We start from the raw sequence: 12,054 nt of genomic DNA, 5'->3' as shown, positions 1-12,054 counted from the left end.
TGCATATTGTTCAGTGGCATTGGTACATTTTTCACAATGTGTTAACATTCTCATTATTTCTGTTCTGGTTCCATAGGGTTTTCAATGGCTAATTTTTCAGAAGTAAATCACCAGGCTTTTCTTCTGAGTTACCTCTGGATAGACTCATATCACCAACCTTTCAGTTAGCAGCTGAGTGCATTTACCCCAAGTAGAATACCCTATAGGGTTTCCAAGGCTGTAATCTTTACAGAAACAAGCAGACTGCCTACCTTTCTCCCACAGAGCAGCTGGTGGGTTTGCACCCCTGACCTTTTGGTTAGTAGCCAAGCACTTAACCATTGTGCCACCAGGGTTCCGAGTGCATTAAACAAAACAAACTCAAACCCACTGCTATCAAATCAATTCTGACACTTAGCGACCCTATAGGACAGAGTAGAACTGCCCTGTAGGGTTTTCAGGGAGTGGCTGGTGGATTCAAACTGCCAGCCTGCTGATTAACAGCCGTCACTCTTAACCACTGCACCTTACTATTATTGCCATGGATTTTGACTGGAAATATGCAGTAGACATTTTGTGGGAAAAGAAACATTTTTTTCCAGAGGAGTTTACATTTTGATCTAAATCTTATAAGCAGTTATAACTGAAACTTTTTTAATGTGTGATTACATGTCTAGCTAGGTAAAACTCTTTTAAGAACCTGAAGGAGAGAGAATTGAATTGACAAAGACAGCTCTTTAAAAAGTAAGGTTATCTTGTGGCTAAGAAAGTAATTGCTTAACTGCAGGTAATAACAGGAAAAACTTTTTGAAATATGCATCCCAGTATTCAACCTGTAAGGCAGAGGACTGGCACCAAGGAAATGGCTGCTTCCATTTCCCGATCTTAAAAGAAAAAAAAAACAAAAAAACCCCGTTGCTGTTGAGTCAATTCCGACTCATGGACTTGGGTGTTGGTAAAGAGTTACCTAGACCTCTTTGATTTCCATTTCTGCCCTTCCTAGCCTTTATGCCCTGGGCAAGTTACTCAATTTATCTGCTCCAGTTTCCTCATTGAGAGAGTGAAGTATAATTCCTTCCTCTTAGGACCACAAAGATTAAGTGAGAAGTGTCTTGAGGTGTCTGGGACATAAATCTTCACTGAAAGTTAGTTCCCTTGTTGTTAGCTGCCATTGAGTTGGCCCCTGACTCATGGCGACTCCATGGACAGAGGAAAGAAACACTGCCCAGTCCTACGCCATCATTGCGGACTGAGCTGTAGTGATCCATAGGGTTTTCACTGGCTGATTTTCAGAAGTAGACTGCCACACTTTTCTTCCTAGTGCGTCTTAGTCTGGAAGCTCTAATGAACTGCATCATAAAAAAAAATAGCAGCACAGAATTCACTACTGACAGACTGGTGGTGGCTGGACCTGAGATGCACTAGCCAGGAATCAAACCCAGGTCTCACACATAGAAGGTGAGAATTCTACCACTGGACCATCAGTGCCTCCATTGCCTTTCTTACCTTTAACTAAAACTTTGAATGAATTAGTACATACCCAGTGAGCTGTGTAGGAGCCCTGGTAGCACAATGGTTAAGTGCTCAGCTGCTAACTGAAAGGTTGGTGGTACAAACCCACCCAGTGGCTCTGTGGGAAAAAAAACCTGGCAATCAATCTGCTTCCGTGAAGATTACAGTCTAGAAGCCCTGTGGGGTGGTTCTACTCTATCCTATAGGATCACTGAGTCGCAATCGACTAGACAGCACCCAACAACAAGTGAGCTGTTTGGGTGATGCAAAGACCCTTCACTGCTCATTTAACCTTTTTTTCCCCTCTATTTTGAAGTTTCTTATTTGCTGCCTAGTTTAATTTAGAATGCAAAATCTAAAAAAAAAATTTTTTTATGTAGAATAATAGGATTAAATTTCTCTTGAAGGATTTATCTTAAAACATTTTAAAAAGGGAGTCCTGATTGGTATGAGCATCAGCCACAGAAGGGTCCCCTGGGCTAGTGGGAATTGGGCTGACACGTCAAGGAAGAATTGGAGTTGGCTCAGCGATGGTATGGTGGGCATTCCAGAAGAGAGAACAGCATGGGAAAGGGCCTAAGGCAAGAAGGAGCAAGATCTAATGGAGGAATCCAAAGAAGACCAGCATGGCCAAGTGTAGTGTATACAACATGAGACTGGAGAGGGGCAGGAGCTGGGTCACACAGGGCCTTGTAGGCCATGTTGAGGATTTAGTCTTCATTCTAAGAGCAAAGAGAGGCGACTGAAGGGTTACTGTATGTAGTCTGGAGGCAGATATGGAGATTATCAGATGTATATTTTGAAAAGTTCACACTGGCTGTAGTGTGGAAAACAGACAGGAAAGAAGCACGAAGGGGTTCAGGAAGGTCGGTTAGGAGGCTCTTACAACATTTTAGGTGCAAGACAACGGTAGCCTGGACTAAGGTGGTGACTGTAAAGAGGAAAGAAGGAATTTGAGAGAGAGTCAGGAGATGAATGCATGAGACTTGATCGGTTGGATATGGAGTGAGGAAGAGGGAGTTTTGTAAGGACAAGCCCTAGGCTTTGGGTTTATAAGACTGGAATGACAGTAGTACCACTTACTGAGTCAGGGATCAAGAGGGAGGATCAGATTTAGGGGGAACATAGTTGGTTCAGTTTGGGACATATTAGTGTCTGAGGCACTTGGTGGTCTCCGGGCACGGATGTCAAAAAGGTATTGAAAGTTCTAATTCAGCAGCTGATACATGTCATGTTTACCTCCACATGGACAGGAGACTAGTGGTTCCTTACAGATAACCTAAAACCAGTACAAAGAGAACTTGTTGAATAATGAAGTATTTTCTTGAAGTCATGAACTTCTAACTATACTGTGCAACCAATATATGATTTTTTTAAAAAAACCATTTCAGAAATGTCTGTATAAATTCAAAGATGGTGGCTGACGATGTCGCTTTGAATGTGTGTCACTGTCCACAGTCCTGCCAGTAATCCAGTCTTTCACATCTGGAAACTTTCAGATCAGCCGCCATCTTTGAGCAGGGCACCGCTGCCTGTTTCCTGCTTGTCAAGATCCCACTCACAAGAGACCTGGTTGCTCTGCAATGTGTATGCTGGCCTTGTTTCCACAGGCCATAACTGAATCACTTAGGACCCGTTCTAAGCTCTGCCTTGTTTCCTTCAGCCACAACTGAACCACTTAGAACCGGTTTGAAGCCCTGGTACTGACTGCTAAATGATGGCCCTCTCTCAGATCTTAAATTCCGTTTGTCCAAATAGAAAGATTTGGTTTACATTAAAAGATTTGTGCAAACTGCCTTGTAACAGTGAATTGTGAAATTAAGGGAGCATAAAATCTATAATCAACTCCAAATGTTTATTTTATATACATAATAAATTGAGAGAAAAATAAGAGTTTTCCTTTAAGTAGTTGTTATTTTTGAGATTAATTTCCAGATGGTAGTACCTTGAGCCATTTAGATGAACATTTCATGGAATAGTTGACATTGGGGAAAAACCTGTGGTAGCAACTGCCAGAGATGACAGAGTCATCAACAAAGTTACCAGGTAATCAATAATATAGATTGGGCATTTGCTGCAGATGGGGCCCCGTAGGGAGCCTCATCTGATGTAGCCTCTCTTAGTGTTCCAGTAAAGTCCCAGGCTAATAATACCCAGCTTCCTTAAAAATGGAAATGTGTTCCCATAGCACACAAAAAGGGATGTGTAGTATTTTGGGGGTTTTTATGATTTTACCACATGTAATAGAACATTTATATAGCAATGGATTAGAGGGGTGGGATAGGATAGGTGGTACTGAGGAGTGATGTAGGCTGCTGGACTTCTTTTTGCTATAAACTGTGGGTTAGTACCCTACAAGAACGTCTTCACAATACAGAGGCTGTTTCCCCAGTAGGTTGCTGGTTATCCTGAGCAGCCTTTGAGGGGCCTAAGACAATAGAGAGTATTACATAGCCTGTTCTGTGAATTACTGTGACTCTTCTTAGCACCTTTCAGTGCTTTCCTGAGTTGTCTGCAGTCTCAGGGTTCCCCTGGGATTAGTGCTGCCCTGGGCAGACAGGGCCAGGGTCTTCCAGTGATAGACTCAATAATTGTCAAAGGGATGAACCTCTTTCTTGGAGTACAGGGCACCTGTGGAGACCCTCTGTTGGCTCCAAATTGAGTTTCCAATGGAAAGATCTAAATAAGACAGCTTAGCATCTTATTTAGTGGCTTTCCTGCCTTAGTCAGTTGTCAAAACCACTTTAAGTCTTTTCTTTTCATCTGTAAAATGGAATAATGATAGTACCTGCCTCACAGAGTCATTAAGATTAAATGGGATAGTGTTGGTAAAGCACTTAGTTAGAGGCTTTGCCCATGAAAACTGTAATTGTTGTTATTGGTTCAAAATCCTGTTGATAACATCTTCACAAATTAGGACTGTGTCTGGTGTGGACCTCTGTGGTTCTCAGCTCTCCTTTCCTCCAAGAGAGAATTCCTGCTGCTTTAATAATTCCTGGCTAGTAGTACACTGGTGAGTTTTTTGGGGGGGCGGGGGAACCTTATGTTTTCTCAAGAACAAAATAACCATTATACATCTTTGTTTAAACAGAATATCTGCCCAACAGGAAGGGTCTTGTGAGAACAAGTAATAATACTCCCTTGATATACTTTAATCCCCCCACGTGTCTGTCAGTTTGTTGTACTGTGGGGGCTTGCATGTTGCTGTGATGCTGGAAGCAATGCCACCGGTATTCAGATACCAGCAGGGTCACCCATGGGGGACAGGTTTCAGCTGAGCTTCCAGACTAAGACAGACTAGGAAGAAGGACCCGGCAGTATACTTCTGAAAAGCATTAGCCGGTGAAAACCTTATGAATAGCAGCGGAACATTGTCTGATATAGTGCTGGAAGATGAGCCCCCCAGGTTGGAAAGCACTCAAAAGATGACTGGGGAAGAGCTGCCTCCTCAAAGTAGAGTCGACCTTAATGATGTGATTAGAGTAAAGCTTTCAAGACCTTCATATGCTAATGTGGTGTGACTAAAAATGAGAAGAAACAGCTGCAAACATCCATTAATAATCAGAACCTGGAATGTACAAAGTATGAATCTAGGAAAATTGGAAATTGTCAAAAATGAAATGGAATGGATAAACATCAATATCCTAGGCATTAGTGAGCTGAAAGGGACTGGTGTTGGCCACTTTGAATCGGACAAACATATAGTCTGCTATGCTGGGAATGAAAACTCGAAGAGGAATGGTGTCGCGTTCATCGTCAATAAGAATGTTTCAAGATCTATCCTTAAGTACAATGCTGTCAGTGATAGGATAATATCCATATGCCTACCAGGAAGACCAGTTAATACGACTGTTATTCAGATTTACACACCAACTGCTAGGGCCAAAGATGAAGAAATAGAAGATTTTTATCAGCTGCTGCAGTCTGAAATTGATCGCACATGCAATCAAGATGCATTGATAATTACTGGTGATCGGAATGCAAAAGTTGGAAACGAAGAAGGATCAGTCATTGGAAATTATGGCCCTAGTGATAGAAGCAATGCTGGAGATCGAATGATAGAATTTTGAAAGACCAACGACTTCTTCATTGTAAATACCTTCTTTCACCAACATGGACCTCGCCAGATGGAACACAAAGAAATCAAGCTGACTACATCTGTGGGAAGAGACAATGGAAAAGCTCAATATCATCAGTCAGAACAAGGCCAGGGTCCGACTGTGGAACAGACCATCAATTGCTCATATGCAAGTTCAGGCTGAAACTAAAGGAAATCAGAGCAAGTCCACGAGAGCCAAAATATGACCTTGAGTATATCCCACCTGAATTTAAAGACCATCTGAAGAATAGATTTGATGCATCAAACACTAGTCACCGAAGACCAGACGAGTTGTGGAGTGACATCAAGGACATCATCCACGAGGAAAGCAAGAGGTCATTGAAAAGACAGGAAAGAAAGACAAGACCAAGATGGATGTCAGAGGAGACTCTGAAACTTGCTCTTGAACGTCGAGCAGCTAAAGCAAAAAGAAAAATTGATGAACTAAAAGAACTGAAGATTTCAAAGGACGTCTCGAGAAGACAAAGTAAAGTATTATAATGACATGTGCAAAGAGCTAGAGATGGAAAGCCAGAAGGAAAGAACACGCTCTGCATTTCTCAAGCTGAAGGAACTGAAGAAAAAATTCAAGCCTTGAGTGGCAATACTGAAGGATTCCATGGGGAAAATATTAAACGACACAGGAAGCATCAAAAGAAGATGGAAGGAATATGCAGAGTCATTATACCAAAAAGAATTAGTCGATGTTCAACCATTTCAAGAGGTGGCATATGATCAGGAACTGATAGTACTGAAGGAAGAAGTCCAAGCTGCTCTGAAGACATTGGCAAAAAACAAGGCTCCAGGAATTGATGGAATATCAACTGAGATGTTTCAACAGATGCAGCGCTGGAGGTGCTCACTCATCTATGCCGAGAAATATGGAAGGCAGCTACCTGGCCAACTGACTGAAAGAGATCCATATGTATGCCTATTCCCAAGAAAGGTGATTCAACCGAAAGTGGAAGTTATAGAACAATATCATTAATATCACACACAAGCAAAATTTTGCTGAAGATCATTCGAAAATGGCTGCAGCAGTATATCGACAGGGAACTGCCAGAAATTCAGGCTGGTTTCAGAAGAGGACATGGAACTAGGGATATCATTGCTGATGTCAGATGGATCCTGGCTGAAAGCAGAGAATACCAGAAGGATGTTTACCTGTGTTTTATTGACTATGCAAAGGCATTCGACTGTGTGGATCATAACAAACTATGGATAACATTTCGAAGAATGGGGATCCCAGAACACTTAATTGTGCTCATGAGGAACCTTTACATAGATCAAGAGGCATTTGTTTGGACAGAACAAGGGGATACTGATTGGTTTAAAGTCAGGAAAGGTGTGCGTCAGGGTTGTATTCTTTCACCATACCTATTCAATCTGTATGCTGAGCAAATAATCCGAGAAGCTGGACTATGTAAAGAAGATCGGGGTATCAGGATTGGAGGAAGACTCATTAACAACCTGCATTATGCAGATGGCATAACCTTGCTTGCTGAAAGTGAAGAGGGCTTGAAGCACTTACTGATGAAGATCAAGACCACAGCCTTCAGTATGGATTGCACCTCACCATAAAGAAAACAAAAATCCTCACAACTGGACCAATGAGCAACATCATGATAAATGGAGAAAAGATTGAAGTTGTCAAGCATTTCATTTTACTTGGGTCCACAATCAACAGCCACAGAAGCAGCAGTCAAGAAAGCAAAAGACACATTGCATTGGGTAAATTTGCTGCAAAGGACCTCTTCAAAGTGTTGAAGAGCAAAAATGTCACCCTGAAGACTAAGGTGCGCCTGACCCAAAAAGCCATGGTATTTTCAGTCTCATCGTATGCATGTGAAAGCTGGACAATGAATAAGGAAGACCGAAGAATTGATGCCTTTGAATTGTGGTGTTGGTGAAGAATATTGAATACACCATGGACTGCCAAAAGAATGAACAAATCGGTCTTGGAAGAAGTACAGCCAGAATGCTCCTTAGAGGCAAGGATGGAGAGACTGCGTCTTATATACTTTGGACATGTCAGGAGGGATCAGTCCCTGGAGAAGGACATCATGCTTGGCAGAGTACAGGGTCAGCAGAAAAGAGGAAGACCCTCAGCAAGGTGGATTGACACAGTGGCTGGAACAATGAGCTCAAGCATAACAACGATTGTAAGGATGGCGCAGGACTGGGCAGTGTTTCGTTCTGTTGTGCATAGGGTCGCTATGAGTCGGAGCTGACTCGACGGCACCTAACAACAACAACATACTTTAATCCATCACGTCCACGGGGACAGAGCAGTGTGGTTAATGATAACAACATTATTATGCTGCCACTCCCTAAACTTAACAGCTTATGAAATGCTGCCACACTGATTATTTCTCTCAACAGTCCAAGGGGAGGGGTTTTATCATCACAGCCTACATTTGACAGATGAGGAAATTCAGACCCAGAGAGGCTAGGGGTTTGTTGAACCCAGGTGTCCTGCTCCGGAGCTGGAGCGCTTGCTTTCCAATTAGCCTCAGCTGTCAGCCCTTACCACGGAGGGCACTTTTGTGTTGCAGTTATCTGAGTGATATTTAATGGGATCCTAACTGCACATGGACAGCCAGAAAGTTCTGCTCCTGTTTTGGCGCTTTCCTTTGGCAGGGAGTACTCTCCGAGGACCCACATAAGCTGGGAGAAAAAAACCCAACAACGAACTCAGCACTAATCATCTGGAAAGGGCAGGACACTGCTGTTAGGCAGTAATTGGACCTGTGAACAGGAAAACATCAAGATCACAATTTTACAGCGTTCATTTCTTTAAAACGTCAAATGGAGCCACAGTACGGCCATCAGGTCTATGGCACCTCCAGAATTAGATTAGACAGTTTGGTTTCATGCTTTGTACTGTCATTTCTGGTTATGAAGTGCTGGTTATGGGTACTACTTGTGCTTATTTTCCCCAGTCTGCCAAGAAGAAGCTTTTCTCTTATTCCTTGTGCATCCAAGATTCTTTTTTTATTTCTTAGGCCATCACTTCTGCCTTCTGCCTTGTTCTTGGCCTTTGAGAGAGCAATGAAATCGATCTTCAGGAGTGGACAGAGTGGAGGCCCTGCCTGTGGCCAACTTTGTACCCAGGGTCTGAGTTGGGGGCTAGCAGGCTCTTGCCCCAGGAGATGAGGCCACAAGTCACAGGGGCAAACAGGGCAGGCGAGTGGAACCAAGACCAAGGCTCAGCCGGATTGTGCCCTGCGCCCATGAAAGCGGCTGCCCAGCTCTGGTTCCTAATATAAAATATCTGAAGTAGTTGATTGATTGACCTTGATAGAGATTTGCCCTCTTTTGACGCAGTTACAGAGCAACAGCCTGTTACAAAGCAGTTGCCTCTCAAGTGGTGCCCTTTAATGGGGGTGTAGACTGGATTAACTAATTATCGGCCCAGGAATAGCTGGTACTGTGTCTCCCACTGAGTTCCTGTGATTGTCGCCTCTTTCCTTGCATACCTGTGTGTGTAAGTAAATGTAATGTGTTCCTGATATCCCAAGTTGTTTTTAGACCAGTGTGTCTCAGTTCAAGGGTGGGCATTGGATGGGGGACACGTTGTACACACATAAGTTTGTGATTACTGGGGAATGTTTTCAAGTTATGTGTCTTTCAGTCTGCCCTGCGATGGGGAGAGATGGGTGATCGTTCATGTGTTGAAGGTGTTACCTAGGATTTTCTGGTATGCCTACCCTCCCTCTAACCCCAGGTTGCAGCTGCACTTAGAGAACCATGATTGGGAAGGTGATTAGGGCTGACAAGCTGTCCCACCTGCAGTCTCTCTGGGCTCGTGGTTCCAGGGAGCCAGGGGGCCATTTTCAGCATTTCAAAAGGCTTAATAGAAACTGTACATTTACCCAGGATGAAGACACAAAGGTACCCAAACCATCAAGTTTTCCTTTGTTTGGAATTGTGTCAACTCTCTATGGGTTCATGCTGATTCCAAGTTCTGATTGGCTGTGGATGACACAATAGGAATTTCTGAGATAGGATTGGTCTAATTCTAGACACTGTTACCAGAGCCAGTATCAGGTCTCACTCCCCAAACTGAATGTACTGAGTATCTTTAGACTGGGATTGACCTTGAATGTGAGTGCCCTTGATTATCAAAATTAAGCAGCTCATTGTTTCTTGCTTACTTAGCTATGCTTATCATCATCACACCTGTGGCAATGATTTGATTTCATAGTTATATACCCTTTATAAATATGGATTGTTGATTAAAATCTGGATCAGTGTTGAAATGGAAAAAAAGTAAACAGCATTAATCAATTACTGATAAACATTGGTGGTTAGAATCTTGCAAAACACATGGCCAGCATGGGGAGGGGACAAAAAATAGGGGGCTGGTGAAAGTCCAGGTCACATCCAGTGCCCTCATTTTAAAAAATCATCCTTTTAACCAGCTTTGCACTAAAAGCGAAGATGACCCTTTTCACTGTGAAACACCTTCTAGACACTGTAGCCTCCTAGGATCCTATCGATTGAGCAGACTTTTTCTTAGTTGTGTTCAATGTGTGCATATCATCCCAAATTCTGCTTTTTCATTTTGTATTACAGTGTATGTTGTTGGAACTGCTGGGTAGGTTCTAACTGTCAATCTTTTTTGGTTAGCAGCTGAGCACTTCACCATTGTACCATGAGGACTCCTTTACAATGTATCCAGACCTGTTGCTATCAAGTCGATTCCGATTCATAGCAACTCTATAGGACAGAGTAGAACTGCCCCATAGAGTTTCAGAGGAGCAGCTGGTAGATTCAAACTGCCCACCTTTTGGTTAACAGCCAAGGTCTTAACCACTGTACCACCAGGGCTCCTTCCAATGTATAGACCCTTCCATATTTCTTCATTGTCCTCATGTTCTCCATTCTCAGTAGTCAGGGTTGCCTGAAATACACCTGAGACAGGCTAGGGTGAAGTCAGATAGCTCAGGATAATCTATTTCTGGTGACTAGATAAAGATGGAGACAAGCTGTTCATTTGAGCCTTGATAACATGACCTGTGAGTCCACCAGGTCGAGTCAGTACAGATAAAAAAGATGTGCTCGCTGCCTGCTGCTGATGCCGATAATAATAATCACTTACATATGGTATGTGTTATTTAGTTATCCCAGCAACCTCTATGAGGTAGGTGTTGTTATCCCCATTTTATGTATGAGGAAGAAGAGACTCTTTGAAGTAACTTGGCTGAGGTTGATAAGTGGTGGAGCTGGGATCTGAAGCTAGGTTTGTATTATGCCAGAGTTCGAGTCCTTAACCAGGTGTTCTGTACAGGAGTGTTGTTTGATAGGGCCCAATCAATTCCCAGCTGACTTTAGAAAGGTAGTCACCCTCTACCTTAATCCTCCAACAAACAAATCTATTAATATATATTAAAGTTACAGAGGCTTAATATTAAAACAGAATAAACCCTACAGGCAAGCAGAAAAAAGCTCCTGAGAATTTCCTGTTCACATTAGGAATTAGTCTTCCTAAGGACAGAGTGGTGTGAACGGCCAGTCCACATTCCATCTTTCCTTTGGTTCCATCCCTTAGTCTGCCTGGAAGTATCGTAAACTTGAATGAGCACAATTACATGGGGTAACCTGAGCATGCAGAGTACTTTGTGGGAGGCTCAAGAAGAGATTCTAAGGGGTAATTTTGCCTGTAGATGGTTGCTTTTCGCCCTGACCTTGGAGCCTAACCACTACTGGGGAGTGGCCACAAAATACCTCTATATATCAGTTAGAAGTTATCTGTATGTCCTGCTCCATTTTCTTGGCAGGTTTTAAATTTGCCCATGTTCACCCTGATGCCTTCCTTCCTGGTGATGCTCGGAAGTCATTGAAATAGCCCCTCATAGCTGAGTTTAGCCCTTTACCTGTTCCCAGAACACTTCTCATGCCCAGAGGCTTTGTGGCCACTCTCCTGCATGGAACCAGCTCCCAGAAAGCTGCTTCTTTGACTGCTACCTGGCCTCTCTATGTGTCTGGGGGCAGTCAGGTCCAATTCCTCCATGCTTTTCCAAGGTCTCATTTCTGTTGAAGGTGAAAATTTCACACATGAATCAAAGCAGACTTATCCTTGGATTGGATTGAGGTTCAGACCTCAGAAGTCTGGTTGGGGCAAATGGGCAAAAAGTGTCTGGGTTTTACCCTGTGGGACTGGTTTCCCTTCCTATAGAATTGTCTTTTTCTGTATAGGCAGGGGCCCTGATTCGAGGGTCTTGGTATTATCTGAACTCAGAATGTGTTTTTCTTTCAAATTATGTTGTAAGTAGTGGTTCTGTGTAGTTGACAGGGTATATTAGTACCACAGCAAAGTTATATTGTGGATTATATAAGTTTTGTGGGTCTAGGAACCTATTTTCCATTTATCATATTTCAATAGATAAATGGATTATGAGTTTCAAACAGCTGACTTACAGGTGAACTTTTAGAACTCAGTCTACTCGTGGTTGGGGGTT

At 42.8% G+C, this 12,054-nt stretch overlaps 1 protein-coding gene across 1 annotated transcript in view; it reads left to right on the top strand.

Moving 5' to 3' along the window:
- Window positions 1–12,054, top strand: part of TEX2 (testis expressed 2) — a 126,856-nt gene that overhangs the window by 27,385 nt on the left and 87,417 nt on the right. The window lies entirely within an intron of this gene.

Source organism: Elephas maximus, chromosome 19 (assembly GCF_024166365.1).
Source record: "Elephas maximus indicus isolate mEleMax1 chromosome 19, mEleMax1 primary haplotype, whole genome shotgun sequence".
NCBI lineage: Eukaryota > Metazoa > Chordata > Mammalia > Proboscidea > Elephantidae > Elephas > Elephas maximus.
Note: the sequence above shows the minus strand (reverse complement) of the source record. Positions and strands in the feature narration are given on the sequence as shown.